Below are 20511 nucleotides of genomic sequence, written 5' to 3'. Positions count from 1 at the left end.
CTCGAGTCTTTGGTGGATCCCCCAACCCTCCTCTAACTCCCCACACTTTCCCTTCCCATTGAGTTGGGAAGCCCGTGTAGCCGCGCCAATCACAGTGGGAAGAGGGGGGAGGGAAGTCACAGCATATGGGGTTCATGGTCACAATGTGTGGAGCAAAGGGGATCAGAGTGCAAGTAAGCCAGGTCGTTCCCTCTGCTCAAGTCCAGCTGTCTGCCACAGCAGTGTGACCCGCAGCCGATGGCCCACTCAGGAAGTGATGACAGCAATATCCATTCCTGACTGCATTTATCTGAGCTGTTTGAAGCTTTGTGACCCATCAGGACCCAAAGGCTATCTGATCACATTGCTGAGATACCTGCTGTCTTCGGGTTGGGAGATCCTGATTGGCCTGTTGAGGGTAGATTTCTCTTGATCCTCTTCAGGGCTGGTGCTGCCCAGGCTCTGCTACCTCCTGCTGCACTAGGGACTTGACACTAGGCCTGGCCTGCTGGTGGAGTTGGGGCTGCTGATCACACCAGTGCGGTTGGGCCTCTTGAGGATGCTGATCTGTAGAGGGGGCTCCTGGGAAGGCTGTCATCCTGAATCACAATATGCGCTCTGGAAGATTTGGACTTCCCCACCATCTGCCACCTCCTTCCAGCTCTCAGCAACTTCCTCATCTTCCATCTTACTGGCCACTTTCCAAGACCTTCAGTTTAGAGTCTGCAGTTGGGATGGACTTCCATTTAGAGTAGGTTTTCATATCTTTTCAGTTGAGAAACACCAATCCAGGATTTGACTCCCTGGGGTTTGGTGGTAGAGTTAATGATGTAGAGAGAATGATGAAAGGGCCCTGTTAATAAGACTCAAGGGGCTTCCTAAGTGGCACTAGTGGTAAAGAACCCACCTGCTAATGCAGGAGACATCAGAGACATGGGTTTGTTCCCTGGGTCAGGGAGATCCCCTGGAGAAGGGCATGGCAGCCCACTCCAGTATTCTTGCCTGAAGAATCCCCATGGACAGAGGAGCCTGGCAGGCTACAGTCCATAGAGTTGCAAAGAGCTGGACACGACTGAAGTGACATAGCACACACACACACACACACACACACAATAAGACTCAAGATTAGTCTTCTGGTTGCCTTGAAAGAATTAAGTCTCCAGTTTCTAGGTTATATAGTGGTATACATGGGAGAAATGGAGAAAAAGCAGCTTCAACTTGCCGAAGAGAAGTTTGGGAATAATGAACAAATTTCTTGCCAAATTTTAGAATGTCTGAATTGACCTAGTTAGAGACTTCAAGAGCCCAACAGAATAGAGAATTCTAAGGGCTAGCCCATAATTTTATAAGAGAACAGTTGGTATGACCCATCAGAAAGGACCAGGGAGCAATAAGGGATAAGGGTGAAACCCTTAGGCCATGGGAAATTGACTTCTTCCATCAGTTTAGCAAGTTTTTATTTTAATAGTCCATTACCTCTATCATTCCAAATGAGTAAGAGGATGACAAAGACAGTGTAATTTTTGTGATAAATGAAGAACTCATTGGATTTCTTGGATGACTTTACTCATGAAATGGGCCCTTCAGTCACTTGACAGAGCCAGTGTGGAACACTTGTCCTAATAAAAGTTTAGCAACCACAGTGGCAGCAGCCCTTTTACAAGGGAAAGTTTTAAGCCAGAGAGAAAACATATATGATAGTAAGAACATATTTATTTTATAACCATGAGATTTAGGAGCTGAAGAAAAGGTCCTACATATCTATCTATTAAGAAAACTCAAAAGGTGAGTGATGTAAACTTCCAAATGAAATTTACAATCCCCAGTTAGCGGATTTTGAAAAGTAAAATTGTGACCAAGTTAATGTTTTTCAAATAATTGAAAGTATTATTTATAAAATTGTATTGTTGCTACCTAAAATTAGGTAAGGGGCTTTCCCAGGTGCCAATGCAGGAGATCCAAGAGATGTGGGTTTGATCCCTGGGTCGGGAAGATTCCCTGGAGTAGGAGATGGCACCCCACTCCAGTCTTCTTGCCTGAGAAATCCCATGGACAGAGGGCCTTGGAGGGCTGTAGTCCATGGGGTTGCAAAGAGTCAGACATGACTGAGTGACTGAACATGTACACACACACAACATAAGGTAAAGCAACATGATGACACAAATAGAAATATATCAGAGACAGTGAGCACGATGACAAATCTCTAGGAAACTTACATAATTTTTGAACTATTTATATTAATAGTATTTTACCCAAACAACTTTAATCTAGGGAAGGCTAAGTATTTTTTGACAACACTTTCCATGTAATTTATATAATCATTTATATAATATTAAATAAAGCTAATCATTTTTAGCACCTCTTTTTAGAAGACTAAATAACAAATCCTTTGTGATTTTCCAGTGGCCCTCTGGGAAACCCCAAAGTCAATTTTATAAAGTATAAAAAAGTATATAAAAGATATATAAAACTATATAAAAGATATCAAGTATATAAAAAATAAAAGATATCAAGTATATAAAAGATATCAATTTGGATTAGATTTGGGGAAGGCAAGATGTCAAAAGTTGTCAGGATATTTGAACAACTTGGTAACACTATCTGAAGGTCAGAAAAATATTACATAACATACAACATACATACATATGTGCGACCCCATAGATGGCAGCCCACGAGGCTCCCCTGTCCCTGGGATTCTCCAGGCAAGAACACTGGAGTGGGTTGCCATTTCCTTCTCCAATGCATGAAAGTGAAAAGTGAAAGTGAAAGTGAAGTCGCTCAGTCATGTCCGACTTTTAGCGACCCCATGGACTACAGCCCACCAGGCCCTCCGTCCATGGGATTTTCCAGGCAAGAGTACTGGAGTGGGGTGCCATTGCCTTCTCCGATATAAACATACAGACAGATACAAATAAGGATATTATAGCTATCATTCTAAAATTTTAGTTGAGTCATGTATAAAAATAGAAATATAGAACTCCTTGGTTAATATAACACAGTTATGGCCCTTGTCTTTGTCCCCCTTTATATTTTTATCAGGATTATTCTGACAGATAGAACAAGTGAGTTTATCTGTTTAATATGAGGGCTTAGAGTTCCCACCATCTACTTTTGCCTGATGTGTAATGCTTATGGAGTTGTGTGCGTGCGTGCTCAGTCATGTCCAACTCTTTGCAACCCCATGGACTGTAGCCTGCACGCTCCTCTGTCAATGGGATTTTCAAAGCAAGAATACTGAAGTGGGTTGCCATTTTCTACTCTAGGAGATCTTCCAAACCCAGGGACCGAACCTGTGCCTCTTGTGGCTCCTGCGTTGGCAGGCAGATTCTTTACCACTGTGCCACGTGGGAAGCCCCAATCTTATGGAGGCTGTGGGAGGGATAAATATGGGAAGACAGGCCAAAGAGATACCCAGAAGCCACCTGAATGTCTCCAAAAATATCTGAGTGGATAAAATAGCCAGTCTGTTTCCAGTTAGCTTTCTCAGCTTTAGGTGGTTGCCTTTGGAGTCGGGAGTGACTATAGTCTAGTGATTACAGGAATCTGAGGGGCTGTATTAGGAAGAGAAAGATCAGGCAGGGATGTTGAAGGGAGACAAATCAAAGGACTTAAGGCAACTTCAGGGAAGAACAAAGGCAATAAGAGGAGGAAGAAGGAATGGAAGTGATGAGAAGGGGCAGGCCTTGGATGTGCCAGTTTGGGAAGGCCTCAAGTTTTCCAAAGAAGTCAGTGAAGTTCCAAATTGCCTTTGGTAAATTTTTGCCATTTATGAATTTATTAAATTAAGTAAGTGCAGTAATGGCAAAACATATAATAAGCAAAGAAGAAGAGTAGGGAAGACACCTGGCAGAATGAGATTTGTTGTTTTTACTGTTCAGTTGCTCAGTTGTGTCTGGCTCTCTGCAGTCCCATGGACTACAGCATGCCAGGCTTCTCTCAAGCTCATGTCCATTGAGTTAGTGATGCTGTCCAACCATCTCAACATCTGTTGGCCCCTTCTCCTCCTGCCCTCAATGTTTTCCAGCATCAGGCTCTTTTCCAATGAGTTGGCTCTTTGCATCAAGTGGCCAAAATATTGGAGCTTCAGCATCAGTCCTTCCAATGGAATAATCAGGATTGATTTCCTTTAGGATTAACTGGTTTGATATCCTTGCTGTCCAAGAGACTCTCAAGAGTCTTCTCCAGCACCACAGTTCAAAAGCATCAGTTATGAGATTAACAAATAGTCCATTCTGAAGGAGATCAGCCCTGGGATTTCTTTGGAAGGAATGATGCTGAAGCTGAAACTCCAGTACTTTGGCCACCTCATGCGAAGAGTTGACTCATTGGAAAAGACTCTGATGCTGGGAGGGATTGGGGGCAGGAGGAGAAGGGGACGACAGAGGATGAGATGGCTGGATGGCATCACTGACTCGATGGATGTGAGTCTGAGTGAACTCCGGGAGTTGGTGATGGACAGGGAGGCCTGGTGTGCTGTGATTCATGGGGTCGCAAAGAGTCGGACACGACTGAGCGACTGAACTGAACTGAAACCAAGGTTAGAGAGCTGAGGGAACCCTTTATGCAATCTCTGGGAAGAAAGCCAAAGGAATACCCATGTGCAATTTCTGGAGTAAAGAGCTATGTGAACCCCCCGCCCCCCACCCCACCCTGCCACACGCTGTCTTTAGGGACTGGGGAGCTAATGAAAGATCCATGCCAATCCATGGGTTTGGGGAACTGAGATAACTCCCATGCATAATCCCCAGTTTAGGGGAGCCAAGGAAATACAGAAGAAGCCTTACAGAGGGGCAAAGAAACATCTCTTTACCAGAAAGAAAAGTAATTCCTTACTACCATACTACAGCAAACAAATGTCCAGAATACTGGACTAAAGTAGGAGGTGTGACTCACCATTGTATATTCCTATTTTTCCAGCAGAAAAGGACACAGGGTCCAAGAAACCATCATGAATACCTGGGTGAAGACAGTTGAATCTCAGTTAATACAGCTCTAGTACTTACTGGTCAAAGTAGCCCACTGGTTCTTTATCTATGTAACACTACCCGTAAGAATGGGAATAGACTGAGGGAGGATGCATTGCTAGACTGGTATTGCTGTCAGCAATCTGGACCAGCACAGCAACTGCCCTTAACATCCCCTCCACAGGTGGAAAACTTTGGGTTAAAATCAATGATGAATGGAGAAAAGGAGAAATGGTAACTGAGGGAAAAGGAATGAATAAATGGTTTATGCAATGAGGGAAATCCACTATTGCACTGGTGCCTTGAGAGAGGCTCAGAGCAAAGGCCTTGTCTCTTAGCACAAGTATGCTGCTTCTGCTGCTGCTAAGTCGCTTCAGTCCTGTCCGACTCTGTGCGACCCCATAGATGGCAGCCTACCAGGCTCCCCCGTCCCTGGGATTCTCCAGGCAAGAACACTGGAGTGGGTTGCCATTTCCTTCTCTAATGCATGAAAGTGAAAAGTGAAAGTGAAGTTGCTCAGTCGTGTCTGACTCCTAGCAACCCCATGGACTGTAGCCTTCCACGCTCCTCCACCCATGGGATTTTCCAGGCAAGAGTACTGGAGTGGGTTGCCATTGCCTTCTCTGAGCATAAGTATACCAGGTGCTTAAAATAGTGAAGCCATATGCTTGCTGAGACCACCCCTGCTTTTGGAACCTGACAAGTTTGAATAGAAGCCTGAATCGCATCACTTTGGGTTACATTTTGTTGATGCCATATGATGATGAATTGGACCAATTGTTGATGATTGAATGGAACTCTATATTCCAGTATCTGTTTTCTTCTTGTTTTTCAGGATACATATACTATAAAGTATACCATTTAAGAAGGAATTTCTAGGAACGACTCCCTACCAGGCCATCAGACTGTATGGTCTACAACTCTCAGCAGACCAATTTATATGTCATTATAAACCTTGATGATAGAATGCTTGAGTGAGTGAGTGAAGGTTGTTCAGTCGTGTCTGACTCTGCGACCCCATGGGCTATACAGTCCATGGAATTCTCCAGGCCAGATTACTGGAGTGAGTAGCCGTTCCCTTCTCCAGGGGATTTTCCCAACCCAGGGATCGAACCCAGATCTCCCACATTGCAGGCAGATTCTGTACCAGCTGAGCCACATAGAATGCTTAATCCCTGGTTGTAATAAACAAAATATAACAGCAGCATGCCTGACATGGCACAGTGTGTTATACACAGTTATATGTTCTCCTTGTTTTTGTGGATAGAAAGCTATTAAACAGGATAAAAAAGTAATGCCTAAAATTCTCCAAGCCAGGCTTCAGCAATATGTGAACTGTGAAATTCCAGATGCTCAAGCTGGTTTTAGAAAAGGCAGAGGAACCAGAGATCAAATTGCCAACATCTGATGGATCATGGAAAAAGCAAGAGAGTTCCAGAGAAACATTTATTTCTGCTTTATTGACTACGCCAAAGCCTTTGACTGTGTGGATCACAATAAACTGTGGAAAATTCTTAAAGAGATACCAGACCAGCTTACCTGCCTCCAGAGAAATCTGTATGCAGGTCAACAAGCAACAGTTAGAACTGGACATGGACAACGGACTGGTTGCAAACTGGGAAAGGAGTATGTCAAGGTTGTGTATTGTCACACTGCTTATTTAACTTATATGCAGAGTACATTATGCAAAATGCCAGGCTAGATGAAGCACAAGCTAGAATTAAGATTGCTGGGAGAAATACCAATAACCTCAGATATGCCGATGACACAACCCTCATGGTAGAAAGTGAAGAGGAACTAAAGAGCCTCTTGATGAGGGTGAAAGAGGAGAGTGAAAAAGCTGGCTTAAAACTCAACATTCAAAAAACTAAGATCATGGCATCAAGTCCCATCACTTCACAGCAAACAATTTGGGGGGGAAATGGAAACAATGACAGACTACGTTTTCTTGTGGTCCAAAATCACTGTGGACCGTGACTGTAAGCCATGACCTTGGAAGAAAAGCTATGACAAACCTAGACAGCATTTTAAGAAGCAGAGACATCACTTTGCTGACAACGGTCCATCTAGTCAAAGCTATTGTTTTCCCAGTAGTCATATGTGGATGTGAGATTTGGACCATAAAGAAAGCTGAATGCCAAAGCATTGATGCTTTTAAACTGTGGTGCGGGAGAAGACTCTTAGAGTCCCTTGGACAGCAAGGAGATCAAACCAGTCAATCCTAAAGGAAATCAACTCTGAATATTAACTAGAAAGAATACTTTGGCCACCTGATACGAAGAGTTGACTCTCTGGAAAAGATCCTGATGCTGGGAAAGATTGAAGACAGGAGGAGAAGGAGAAGACAGAGGATGAGATGGATGGATGGCGTCACAGACTCAAACGTTAGTTTGAGCGCACTCAGGGAGATGGTGAGGGACAGGGAAGCCTGGCTCGCTGCAGTCCATGGGGTCACAAAGAGTCGGACACTGTTGACTGAGGGACTGAACAACAGAACAGTAAGTAAAAGCACAGGCTTTGGACTCAATTCAACTTGGGGTGAACTCCAGCCCTGCTACCTACTGATTATGTAACCAAGTTGCTTAACTCTCTGCATCTCAGTCTTAGCATCTGCACAAAAGGAATGATAACACTACTCAACTCAAGGGGATGAAAATTAAATGGGATGATGCACATAAATGGCTTTGTGTTTAGCACATGGGTTACTGCCCTGTTCTCCTTGCCCTAAGAAGGAGGAGGCACTTAGATCAGAGATGTAATGGAAAGCCCAAGGGGTATTGATGACCTATTGCGGGGGGGAGGGGTGTATAGGAAAGACTTTCTAGAAAAAGTGACTTCTGAGCCCCATGAGGGACACAGCAAGCCCTAATTACATGGATATTCTTTTTAACACTACTGTTGCAAATATTAGTATTCTGAAAGAGATGGGAATACCAGACCACCTGATTTGCCTCTTGAGAAATTTGTATGCAAGTCAGGAAGCAACAGTTAGAACTGGACATGGAAAAACAGACTGGTTCCAAATAGGAAAAGGAGTACGTCAAGGCTGTATATTGTCACCCTGTTTATTTAACTTATATGCAGAGTACATCATGAGAAACGCTGGACTGGAAGAAACACAAACTGGAATCAAGATTGCCGGGAGAAATATCAATAACCTCAGATATGCAGATGACACCACCCTTATGGCAGAAAGTGAAGAGGAACTCAAAAGCCTCTTGATGAGGGTGAAAGTGGAGATGGAAATGTTGGCTTAAAGCTCAACATTCAGAAAACGAAGATCATGGCATCTGGTCCCACCACTTCACGGGAAATAGATGGGGAAACAGTGGAAACAGTGTCAGACTTTATTTTTCTGGGCTCCAAAATCACTACAGATGGTGACTGCAGCCATGAAATTAAAAGACGCTTACTCCTTGGAAGGAAAGTTATGACCAACCTAGACAGCATATTAAAAAGCAGAGACATTACTTTGCCAACAAAGGTCCATCTAGTCAAGGCTATGGTTTTTCCTGTGGTCATGTATGGATGTGAGAGCTGGACTGTGAAGAAGGCTGAGCGCCGAGGAATTGATGCTTTTGAACTGTGGTGTTGGAGAAGAGTCTTGAGAGTCCCTTGGACTGCAAGGAGATCCAACCAGTCCATTCTGAAGGAGATCAGCCCTGGGATTTCTTTGGAAGGAATGATGCTGAAGCTGAAACTCCAGTATTTTGGTCACCTCATGCGAAGAGTTGACTCATTGGAAAAGACTCTGATGCTGGGAGGGATTGGGGGCAGGAGGAGAAGGGGACGACAGAGGATGAGATGGCTGGATGGCATCACTGACTCGATGGACGTGAGTCTGAGTGACCTCCGGGAGTTGGTGATGGACAGGGAGGCCTAGCGTGCTGCCATTCATGGGGTCACAAAGAGTGGGACACGACTGAGCGACTGATCTAATCTGATCTGATCTGAAAGCATGTTTGTATGCAGGTCAGGAAGCAACAGTTAGAACTGGACATGGAACAACAGAATGGTTCCAAATAGGAAAAGGAATACGTCAAGGCTGTATATTGTCACCCTGTTTATTTAACTTATATGCAGAGTACATCATGAGAAACGCTGGGCTGGAAGAAACACAAGCTGGAATCAAGATTGCCGGGAGAAATATCAATGACCTCAGATATGCAGATGACACCACCCTTATGGCAGAAAGTGAAGAGGAACTCAAAAGCTTCTTGATGACAGTGAAAGAGGAGAGTGAAAAAGTCGGCTTAAAGCTCAACATTCAGAAAACGAAGATAATGGCATCCAGTCCCATCACTTCATGGGAAATAGATGGGGAAACAGTGGATACAGTGTCAGACTTTATTTTGGGGGGCTCCAAAATCACTGCAGATGGTGACTGCAGCCGTGAAATTAAAAGACGCTTACTCCTTGGAAGAAAAGTTATGACCAACCTAGATAGCATATTCAAAAGCAGAGACATTACTTTGCCAACAAAGGTCCGTCTAGTCAAGGCTATGGTTTTTCCTGTGGTCATGTATGGATGTGAGAGTTGGACTGTGAAGAAGGCTGAGTACCGAAGAATTGATGCTTTTGAATTGTGGTGTTGGAGAAGACTCTTGAGAGTCCCTTGGACTGCAAGGAGATCCAACCAGTCCATTCTGAAGGAGATCAGCCCTGGGATTTCTTTGGAAGGAATGATGCTAAAGCTGAAACTCCAGTACTTTGGCCACCTCATTCGAAGAGTTGACTCATTGGAAAAGACTCTGATGCTGGGAGGGATTGGGGGCAGGAGGAAAAGGGGACAACAGAGGATGAAACCGCTGGATGGCATCACTGACTCAATGGACGTGAGTCTGGGTGAACTCCAGGAGTTGGTGATGGACAGGGAGGCCTGGAGTGCTGCGATTCATGGGGTCACAAAGAGTCGGACACGACTGAGTGACTCAACTGAACTGAAAGCATGTTTCTGGTTATTGGATCTTCCAGAAAAAGCACATATTTGAAAGTTTTTTTTTTTTTTAAGTTTAAAATTCTTGAGTTATTAGAAAGGCCATATGATGCCCTAAGAAAGACCCCATATCTGAGGAAGTTGGAGACTGATGGGAAGGATTTGAGGTGGCAGCCTGCCTCAGATATACCATTTGAAAATGAAAGTGTTAGTCGCTCAGTCGTGTCTGACTCTTTGCGACCCCATGGTTGGTCCATGGGATTCTCCAGGCAAGAATCCTGGAGTGGGTTGCCATTCCCTTCTGCAGGGGAGCTTCCCGACCCAGGGATCAAACCCGGGTCTCCTGCATTGCAGCCAGATTCTTTACCATATGAGCTACCAGAGAAGCTAGATGTACCATTTATTAAAACCAAACAAACACACAACAGAGGGTAGAAAGAGGTAAGCTGAATGGAAAGGTAACATCTAAGCATCCGTGCTAATGGACCTATGGAAGGTGCAGTGGCCAACATCTGAGCATGCGTGCTAACGGACCTACGTAACTGGGAGTGGCCAGTTTTGACGGGAGGCAATCCTGCTTCAAGCAGGAAACTTCAAGTTTCCACCCACTTTGAAAAGGCACTCCTGTCCCTGGAGAGTGGACTGTTGCTGCTGCTTCTACTACTGCTAAGTTGCTTCAGTTGTGTCCGACTCTATGAGACCCCATAGACGGCAGCCCACCAGGCTCCCCTGTCCCTGGGATTCTCCAGGCAAGAACACTGGAGTGGGTTGCCATTTCCTTCTCCAATGCATGAAAGTGAAAAGTGAAAGTGAAGTCGCTTAGTCGTGTCCAACTCTTCGAAACCCCATGGACTGCAGCCTACCAGGCTCCTCCGCCCATGGGATTTTCCAGGCAAGAGTACTGGAGTGGGGTGCCGTTGTTAGGTGACCCCATTCCTGCCTCTCTTGCCCCGCCTACTCTCCTCATCTCTGATTGGCCAGATCAAGTTTGCTAACTGTTCTGATTTGTTGATTGTCCTTGGTCGGTTGAACTGTGGGATTTCGTCCCGATGTCTCATGGGATTTCGTCCCGATGTCGCATGGGATTTCATCCCGACATCTCGTGGGATTTCGTCCTGACGTCGAGTGGCACTTCGGCACCGCTTCGCGTCTGAGGTAAGCTCTCTCTCAGGGTCTCTCTAGACGGGTTAAGGGGAGCAAGTAAAAAAACTGGGACCTACTGTTGATAATTCAAACAAATGAATATTTTCTGTACCTCCTAACGTCCTCAAAATCGTTACGACTGAGAGACTACTTAAAGCCTTTTGGGGTGATTCCCCATTAGGCAGACATAAAACTAAAGTTATCTTCGGTCTGTGAGACTCCCTAATTGCTCTCCCTGAGGGAAGCAAAACTCCCCTCAGTCCGAGAAACCCACAAATGAGCCAGAAACCCCTATATTTCCTCAACCAGAGAGGTTGCCTAAGGGACTCTTTTATTGCCTCCTCTGGTATAAAGACGGAGAAGGCAATGGCACCCCACTCCAGCACTCTTGCCTGGAAAATCTCATGGATGGAGGAGCCTGGTGGGCTGCAGTCCATGGGGTCGCTAAAAGTCGGACACGAATGAGCGACTTCACTTTCACTTTTAACAAATTGGAGAAGGAAATGGCAACCCACTCCAGTGTTCTTGCCTGGAGAATCCCAGGGACGGGGGAACGAGGTGGGCTGCCGTCTATGGGGTCCCACAGAGTCGGACACCACTGAAGCGACTTAGCAGCAGCAGCAGCAAGAACTGGTATAAAGAATCAATGTTCTTGGCCTCAAACTCTCCCTTCCCTGAGAGAAAGTCCCAAAGCTCTCCCCTCCTGAGAGAAACTCCCAATGCCATATTCTCAGCCTGAGTGATGGGTGATCCTGCAGTGTCAGAGATTCCAGCTCTCTTCACTTTAATAATTTTCAAAAAGGTAGTAATAGCCTTTGTAAAATCAAGATACAGTTGATTTACAATACATTAATTTCACACATACAACAAATTGATTCCATGAATTTATAGATTAAGTGAGTGAAGTCGCTCAGTCGTGTCCGACTCTTTGCGACCCCATGGACTGTAACCCACCAGGCTTCTCTGTCCATGGGATTCTCCAGGCAAGAATCCTGGAGTGGGTTGCCATTTCCTTCTCCAGGGGTTCTTCCCGACCCAGGGATCGAACCCGGGTCTCCTGTATTGCAGGCAGACACTTTAACCTCTGAGCCACAGGGAAGCCCATTTATAGATTATACTTCCTTTAATGTTATTACAAAATAATGACTATGTTTTTTGTATTGTACAGTATGTCCTTATTGCTTATTTATTTTATACATAGCAGTTTGTATCTCTTAATCTCCTATCCCTATCTTTCCCCTCCTGTCTTCTCTCCTCACTGATAAGCACTAATTTGTTCTGTTTATCTGTGAATCTGTTTTTTTTGTTGTTGTTGTTATGCTCATTTCTTTGTTGTTTTCTTTAAGATCCTGTGAATAAGTGATAACATATGGTATGTGTCTTCTTCTGTCTGATTTATTTCACTAACATAATACACGCCAAATCCATTCATGTTGCAAATGACAAGATTTTATTCTTTTTATGACTGAGTAGTATTCCCTTGTGTGTCACTCACACACATGCACATATATATATATCACAGCTTCATCCATGATCTGTTTATAGATACTTAAGTTGCTTTCTATATCTTGGCTAGTATAAATAATGGTGCCATGCATATTAGGCTGTGTGTATCTTTTCAAATTAATGCTTTTGTTTTGTTTTGGATATATACCCTGGAATGGAATTTCTGGGTCTATTGTCATTCTATTTTTACTTTTTTGATGTACCTTCACACTGTTTTCCACAGTGACTATACCAATTTACATTCCCACCAACAATATACAAAAGTACCCTTTTTTCCACATCCTCCCCCAGTGTTTATGGTTTGTGGTCTTTTTGATGATAGCCATTCTGGGAGGTGTGAGGTGATATCTCATAGTGTTGGGTTTTTTTAATATTTATTTATTTGGCTGCACTGGGTCTTAGTTGTGGTACATGGGATCTTCAATCTTCATTGCTACATGCAGAATCTTTCGTTAAGGCATGCAAAATCTCTTTAGTTGCCATATGTGTACTCTTTGTTGTGGCATGTGAACTCTTAATTGAGGCACGTGAACTCTTAGTTGCAGCATGTGGAATCTAGTTCCCTGACTAGGAACTGAACCCAGGCCCCCTGCATTGGGCACATGGAGTCTTAGCTGCTGGACCACCAGGGAAGTCCCTCTCATTGTGGTTTTGATTTGCATTTCTATGATGATTAGCAATATTGGGCATCTTTTCATTGACTTGGCTGTTTGCATGTCTTCTTCAGAAAAATGCCTTTTCAGTTATTCTGCCCATTTCTAAATGGGGTTGTTTGGTTTTTTAATATTTTTATAAGCTATTTATATAATTTAGAAATTAACCCTTTATCACTCATATCATTTGCAAATATTTCTCTCTTTCAGTAGGTTGTCTTTTTGTTTTGTCAGTGGTTTCCTTTGCTGTGAAAAAGCTTTTAATTTTAATGAGGTACCATGTTTTGTTTTTGTTTAGTTTGCTGTAAGAGACAGGTCCAAAACATATTGCTACAATATATGTCAAAGAGTGTTCTGTCTGTGTTTTCTTCTAGGAGTTTTATGGTCTTATATTTAGGTCTGTAATCCATTTTTAGTTTATTTTTTATATGGTGTAAGAAAATGTTCTAATTTCATTATTTACGTGCAGCTGTCCAATATTCCTAGCACCACTTATTGAAGGGAATTGTCTTTTCTCCCTTGTATATTTTTGTCTCCTTTGTCACAGATTAATTGACCATATGTGCATGGGTTTGTTTCTGGACTTTATAATCTGTTCCATCTATCTGTGTGTCTGGTTTTGTGCCAGTACTATATTGTTTTGATTACTGTAGCTTTGTAGTATAGTCTGAAGACACCTTCAGCTACTAGTTTGTGAGTGTGATACCTCCAGCTCTGTTCTTGTTTCTCAAGATTATTTTGGCTATTTGGGGTCTTTTGGGTTTCCACACAAAATTTAAAATTATTTGTTCTAGTTCTGTGAAAAATGCCATCTCTAGGTAATCTCTTATGATCCTTTATATTTATGTGGTGTTGGTTGTAACTTCTTCATTTCTGATTTTATTGATTTGGGCCTAGTAATACACTTTTTTTAATTTAAATTTATTTATTTTAATTGGAGGCTAATTACTTTACAATATTCTATTGGTTTTCTCATACATCAACATAAATCCACCACAGGTGTACATGTGTTCCCAATCCTGAACCACCCTCCCACCTCCCTCCCCGTATCATCCCTCTGGGTCATCGCAGTGCACCAGTCCCAAGCATCCTGTATCCTGCATCAAACCTGGACTGGTAATTCGTTTCTTATATGATGTTATACATGTTTCAATGCCATTCTCCCAAATCTTCCCACCCTCCCCCTCTCCCACAGAGTCCAAAAGACTGTTTCATACATCTGTGTCTCATTTGCTGTCTCGCATACAGGGTTATCATTACCATCTTTCTAAATTCCATATATATGCATTGGTATACTGTATTGGTGTTTTTCTTTCTGGCTTACTTCACTCTGTATAATAGGCTCCAGTTTCATCCACCTTATCAGAACTGATTCAAATGTATTCTTTTTAATGGCTGAGTAATATTCCATTGTGTATATGTACCACTGCTTTCTTATCCATTCATCTGCTGATGGACATCTAGGTTGCTTCCATGTCCTGGCTATTATAAACAGTGCTGTGATGAACATTGGGGTACACGTGTCTCTTTCAATTCTGGTTTCCTCTGTGTGTATGCCCAGCAGTGGGATTGCTGGGTCATAAGGCAGTTCTAGTTCCAGTTTTTTAAGGAATCTCCACACTGTTCTCCATAGTGGCTGTACTAGTTTGCACTCCCACCAACAGTATAAGAGGGTTCCCTTTTCTCCACACCCTCTCCAGCATTTACTGCTTGTAGACTTTTGGATTGCAGCCATTCTGACTGGCATGAAATGGTACCTCATAGTGGTTTTGATTTGCATTTCTCTGACAATGAGTGATGTTGAGCATCTTTTCATGTGCTTGTTAGCCATCTGTATGTCTTCTTTGGAGAAATGTCTATTTAGTTCTTTGGCCCATTTTTTGATTGGGTCGTTTATTTTTCTGGAAGTGAGCTGCAGGAGTTGCTTATATATTTTTGAGATAAGTTGTTTGTCAGTTCCTTCATTTGCTATTATTTCTCCCATTCTGAAGGCTGTCTTTTCACCTTGCTTATAGTTTTATTTGTTGTGCAGAAGCTTTTAATTTTAATTAGGTCCCATTTGTTTATTTTTGCTTTTATTTCCAATATTCTGGGAGGTGGGTCATAGAGGATCCTGCTGTGATTTATGTCAGAGAGTGTTTTGCCTATGTTCTCCTCTAGGAGTTTTATAGTTTCTGGTCTTATGTGTAGATCTTTAATCCATTTTGAGTTTATTTTTGTGTATGGTGTTAGAAAGTGTTCTAGTTTCAATCTTTTACAAGTGGTTGACCAGTTTTCCCAGCACCACTTGTTAAAGAGATTGTCTTTTCTCCATCGTATATTCTTGCCTCCTTTGTCAAAGATAAGGTGTCCATAGGTGTTTGGGTTTATCTCTGGGCTTTCTATTTTGTTCCATTGATTTATATTTCTGTCTTTGTGCCAGTACCATACTGTCTTGATGACTGTGGCTTTGTAGTAGAGCCTGAAGTCAGGCAGGTTGATTCCTCCAGTTCCATTCTTCTTTCTCAAGATTGCTTTGGCTATTCAAGGTTTTTTGTATTGTGAAATTATTTGTTCTACTTCTCTGAAAAATACCATTGGTAGGTTGATAGGGATTACACTGAATCTATAGATTGCTTTGGGTAGTATACTCTTTTTCACTATATTGATTCTTCCGATCCATGAACATGTTATATTTCTCCATCTATTAGTGTCCTCTTTGATTTCTTTCACCAGTGTTTTATAGTTTTCTATATATAGGTCTTTAGTTTCTTTAGGTAGATATATTCCTAAGTATTTTATTCTTTTCATTGCAATGGTGAATGGAATTGTTTCCTTAATTTCTCTTTCTGTTTTTTCATGATTAGTGTATAGGAATGCAAGGGATTTCTGTGTATTGATTTTATATCCTGCAACTTTACTATATTCATTGATTAGTTCTAATAATTTTCTGGTGGAGTCTTTAGGGTTTTCTATGTAGAGGATCATGTCATCTGCAATCAGTTAGAGTTTTACTTCTTCTTTTCCAATTTGGATTTCTTTTATTTCTTTTTCTTCTTTGATTGCTGTGGCCAAAACGTCCAAAACTATGTTGAATAGTAGTGGTGAAAGTGGGCACCCTTGTCTTGTTCCTGACTTTAGAGGAAATGCTTTCAATTTTTCACCATTGAGGATAATGTTTGCTGTGGGTTTGTCAAATATAGCTTTTATTATGTTGAGGTATGTTCCTTCTATTCCTGCTTTCTGGAGAGTTTTTATCATAAATGGATGTTGAATTTTGTCAAAGGCTTTCTCTGCATCTATTGAGATAATCATATGGCTTTTATTTTTAAATTTGTTAATATGGTGTATTACATTGATTGATTTGTGGATATTGAAGAATCCTTGCATCCCTGGGATAAAGCCCACTTGGTCATGGTGTATGATCTTTTTAATGTGTTGTTGGATTCTGATTGCTAGAATTTTGTTAAGGATTTTTGCATCTATGTTCATCAGTGATATGGGCCTGTAGTTTTCTTTTTTTGTGGCGTCTTTGTCAGGTTTTGGTATTAGGGTGATGGTGGCCTCCTAGAATGAGTTTGGAAGTTTACCTTCCTCTGCAATTTTCTGGAAGAGTTTGAGTAGGATAAGTGTTAGCTCTTCTCTAAATTTTTGGTAGAATTCAGCTGTGAAGCCGTCTGGACCTGGGCTTTTGTTTCCTGGAAGATTTCTGATTACAGTTTCAATTTCCGTGCTTGTGATGGGTCTGTTAAGATTTTCTATTTCGTCCTGGTTCAGTTTTGGAAAGTTGTACTTTTCTAAGAATTTGTCCATTTCTTCCACGTTGTCCATTTTATTGCCATATAATTGCCGATAGTAGTCTCTTATGATCTTTTGTATTTCTGTGTTGTCTGTTGTGATCTCTCCATTTTCATTTCCAATTTTATTGATTTGACTTTTCTCCCTTTGTTTCTTGATGAGTCTGGCTAATGGTTTGTCAATTTTATTTATCCTTTCAAAGAACCAGCTTTTGGCTTTGTTGATGTTTGCTATGGTCTCTTTTGTTTCTTTTGCATTTATTTCTGCCCTAATTTTTAAGATTTCTTTCCTTCTACTAACCCTGGGGTTCTTCATTTCTTCCTTTCCTAGTTGCTTTAGGTGTAGACTTAGGTTATTTGACTTTTTTCTTTTTTCTTGAGGTATGCCTGTATTGCTATGAACTTTCCCCTTAGGACTGCTTTTACAGTATCCCACAGGCTTTGGGTTGTTGTGTTTTCATTTTCATTCATTTCTATGAAAATTTTTCTTTCTTTTTTGATTTCTTCTGTGATTTGTTGGTTATTCAGCAGTGTGTTGTTCAGCCTCCATATGTTGGAATTTTTAATAGTTTTTCTCCTGTAATTGAGATCTAATCTTACTGCATTGTGGTCAGAAAAGATGCTTGGAATGATTTCAATTTTTTTGAATTTACCAAGGCTAGATTTATGGCCCAGGATGTGATCTATCATGGAGAAGGTTCCATGTGCACTTGAGAAAAAGGTGAAATTCATTGTTTTGGGATGAAATGTCCTATAGATATCAATTAGGTCTAACTGGTCTATTGTATCATTTAAAGTTTGTGTTTCCTTGTTAATTTTCTGTTTAGTTGATCTATCCATAGGTGTGAGTGGAGTATTAAAGTCTCCCACTATTATTGTGTTATTGTTAATTTCCCCTTTCATACTTGTTAGCATTTGTCTTACATATTGTGGTGCTCCTATGTTAGGTGCATATATATTTATAATTGTTATATCTTCTTCTTGGATTGATCCTTTGATCATTATGTAGTGTCCTTCTTTGTCTCTTTTCACAGCCTTTGCTTCAAAGCCTATTTTATCTGATATGAGTATTGCTACTCCTGCTTTCTTTTGGTCTCTATTTGCATGGAATATATTTTTCCAGCACTTCACTTTCAGTCTGTATATGTTCCTTGTTTTGAGGTGGGTCTGTTGTAGACAATATATATAGGGGTCTTGTTTTTGTATCCATTCAGCCAGTCTTTGTCTTTTGGTTGGGGCATTCAACCCATTTACATTTAATTATTGACAAGTATGATCCCGTTGCCATTTACTTTATTGTTTTGGGTTCGAGTTTATACACCCTTTCTGTGTTTCCTGTCTAGAGAATATCCTTTAGCATTTGTTGGAGACCTGGTTTGGTGGTGCTGAATTCTCTCAGCTTTTGCTTGTCTGTAAAGCTTTTGACTTCTCCTTCATATTTGAATGAGATCCTTGCTGGGTACAGTAATCTGGGCTGTAGGTTATTTTCTTTCATCACTTTAAGTATGTCCTGCCATTCCCTCCTGGCCTGAAGAGTTTCTATTGAAAGATCAGCTGTTATCCTTATGGGAATCCCCTTGTGTGTTATTTGTTGTTTTTCCCTTGCTGCTTTTAATATTTGTTCTTTGTGTTTGATCTTTGTTAATTTGATTAATATGTGTCTTGGGGTGTTTCGCCTTGGGTTTATCCTGTTTGGGACTCTCTGGGTTTCTTGGACTTGGGTAATTATTTCCTTCCCCATCTTAGGGAAGTTTTCAACTATTATCTCCTCAAGTATTTTCTCATGGTCTTTCTTTTTGTCTTCTTCTTCTGGGATTCCTATGATTCAAATGTTGGGGCGTTTAATATTGTCCTCGAGGCCTCTGGGATTGTCCTCATTTTTTTAATTCGTTTTTCTTTTTTCCTCTCTGATTCATTTATTTCTACCATTCTATCTTCTACTTCACTAATCCTATCTTCTGCCTCTGTTATTCTACTATGTGTTGCCTCCAGAGTGTTTTTTTATCTCATTTATTGCATTATTCATTATATATTGACTCTTTTTTATTTCTTCTAGGTCCTTGTTAAACCTTTCTTGCATCTTCTCAGTCCTTGTCTCCAGGCTATTTATCTGTGATTCCATTTTGATTTCAAGATGTTGGATCATTTTCACTATCATTATTTGGAATTCTTTATAGGTAGATTTCCTATCTCTTCCTCTTTTGTTTGGTTTGGTGGGCATTTATCCTGTTCATTTACCTGCTGTGTATTCCTCTGTATCTTCATCTTGTTTATATTGCTGAGTTTCAGGTGGCCTTTCTGTATTCTGGCAGTTTGTGGAGTTCTCTTTGTTGTGGAGTTTTCTCGCTGTGGGTGGGGTTGTAGTTCACTCATATTAGTGATCTTCATTTCTTTTCAACAGAGCAAAATCCCACATCCCTCTGCCTGAAAACTGAAACCTTTCAATCAGAGACACCATATGACCTCTGGGACTTAGCCCTCCTCCCCTCCTTTGCCTCAAAACAGCCCCCCTCAATAATACTATGCATTCACTTCACTACTTCCCCAACAAGTGTCTGATATCCATCCTTCAAAATAAGCCAAACCAGGCAAGCTACTAACAACAGTAACCAACCTCCCTCAAAGACTCAATGCTACTTTGATCATGACAGAAAACATGTCATCCCTAATCACTACTTCTCTCAGAGACCTCCAGCTTCCTGTTCTCATCTGATTTCCCCACCCTCATGTCCTTGCTCGGGGACAGATAAGCCAAGGATGTAGAAAGTGAAGTGAAGTGAAGTCGCTCAGTCATGTCCAACTCTTTGTGACCCTGTGGACTGTAGCTCACCAGGCTCCTCCATCTGTGGGATTCTCCAGGCAAGAATACTGGAGTGGGTTGCCATTTCCTTCCCCAGGGAGAAAAGTAGAACCTTAAAACAGGTGACTGAGTGTGGACTTCGTTCAACACTTTATCCCCCGACAGAACCTTTGGCCTTGTGACTGGAGAGACCCAGGCTGTGTTCCTTCTAGATAAGCACCATGAACAGAGACAGCTTCTCCGAAAACCCCAGGGAAGATAGGAAGAAATTAGAGAAGAAATCCAAGTCGGGATTTCTGAGTTGATCTGGAGAGGGCAGAGGAGTGGCCCAGGGGACATTGTATGGTGACTAGATTTCTGGGCATTGGGGGTTGGGGGAGGGTCAGAAGCACTGGGGACAAGGAGCAGCATGTCAGGGGAAGATCCAGAGCTTCTGACCCTCATTCTGTCCTTGCCTGATATCCTTGGGTACAAGATCTGTGATCTTGCACTGGATTGGATGGTTCTCAGTCTATTCTGGAAGGTTAGAGAAGAGCATGCCATCAGCATTAAACACCTACTACATGCCAGACGGGAGCCTAGACAATGTTACCCATTTTCTCTGTTAGCCATGACTAGAGAGGGTTTATTAGCTCTACTTTATAGATCTAACATGGAGGCCCTGCAGCCAAGGAAGAGTTCCTGGCTGAAAGTCAGACATATTTAGCTGAATCATTGCTGGGATTTATTTTTCTTTCTTTTTTAGACTTTGAAG

At 41.9% G+C, this 20511-nt stretch overlaps 1 pseudogene; it reads right to left on the bottom strand.

The window, feature by feature from the left end:
- Positions 1-285: 285 nt before the first annotated feature.
- Positions 286-890, bottom strand: LOC113886683 (annotated as a pseudogene).
- Between the last annotated feature and the right edge of the window lie 19621 nt (positions 891-20511).

Source organism: Bos indicus x Bos taurus, chromosome X, assembly GCF_003369695.1.
Source record: "Bos indicus x Bos taurus breed Angus x Brahman F1 hybrid chromosome X, Bos_hybrid_MaternalHap_v2.0, whole genome shotgun sequence".
NCBI lineage: Eukaryota > Metazoa > Chordata > Mammalia > Artiodactyla > Bovidae > Bos > Bos indicus x Bos taurus.
Note: the sequence above shows the minus strand (reverse complement) of the source record. Positions and strands in the feature narration are given on the sequence as shown.